The sequence below is a fragment of the Asparagus officinalis genome, chromosome 5, assembly GCF_001876935.1.
Source record: "Asparagus officinalis chromosome 5, Aspof.V1, whole genome shotgun sequence".
In the NCBI taxonomy this organism is placed as follows: domain Eukaryota; kingdom Viridiplantae; phylum Streptophyta; class Magnoliopsida; order Asparagales; family Asparagaceae; genus Asparagus; species Asparagus officinalis.
Genome location: NC_033798.1, coordinates 80885235 through 80886172, shown reverse-complemented (window position 1 = coordinate 80886172; position 938 = coordinate 80885235). Strand labels below are relative to the sequence as shown.

The 938-nt window shown below is 45.9% G+C and overlaps 1 pseudogene; it reads right to left on the bottom strand.

Annotated features, from left to right (window-relative positions):
- Positions 1-438, bottom strand: part of LOC109839862 — a 6961-nt pseudogene extending 6523 nt beyond the window's left edge.

Here is a 938-nt window from a genome sequence, read left to right as displayed (position 1 = left end):
CAGCCGACAGCCTGCCGTTGGGTTTCGACGAGGGCACGAATTCTTTGGCCGAGGGGTTCAGTTTCGAGAGGAGATCGACGAGCTCCCTCACATCTCGATCGTAGCTGTTCTCCCGGTGATCCTCGGACCTCGCGATCCCGTTCTCAGCGACCGCCGCCATTCGAATTTGATCGAGAATTTGGTAGCGAGAGCCGAGAGAGAGAGAGAGAGAGAGAAAAGGGGCCAGATATTTGTATCGGTACGTTGGCTATTTAAGGGAAAAGCGTCATTTTTAAGCCTCTTTTTTTTTTTAGTTTCGATTTCCCAAAGATTACGTCGCAAGAAACCCAAGTGCGAGAGCGAAGAGAGAGAGAGAGAGAGAGACGAAAAAGGTGGCGTTCGAGAGAGAGAGAGAGAGAGAGAGAGGTATTACTCGCTGCACGCGTGCGTGAGCTTTTTTTTTCTGTATGAAGAAAGAAAAGGGGTTTGGATTTTGTCGTCGTTGGGATTCATCATATAAATGTTTGGTGAAGATTTGCTTATTAATTTTGACTGCGTTCACTGGTACTTACCGCTAATTAATTAGTGGGTTGAAACTACGGTCGGAGGTTTCTCAGTTTTAGCGCCGTGTTAATAAAAAAAAGTCAATGGCTGTTGAGAGCTTAGACGGGCAAATAGAGCAACAAACAAAGACCTGTTGCGATGGAGACTCGCGAACCTCGCCGCTGCTGTTGAGCAAGCGGGCAGAAGCTTTAATATGGGGATTAATTAGGTAGAGCATTCAGGACCTCAAGCACGTTGTTGGAAATGGATAGATAACATTGGCCTAATAGAAATGTTAGAGGCACACCCTTAAACCACACTCCCAACCATATCCCTATCCCCCTCTCTCTATAGTGCTTCTTGGGACCCACATGTTTCATTAAAAAAATCTAAAAAACACTATAGAGAGAGACTCT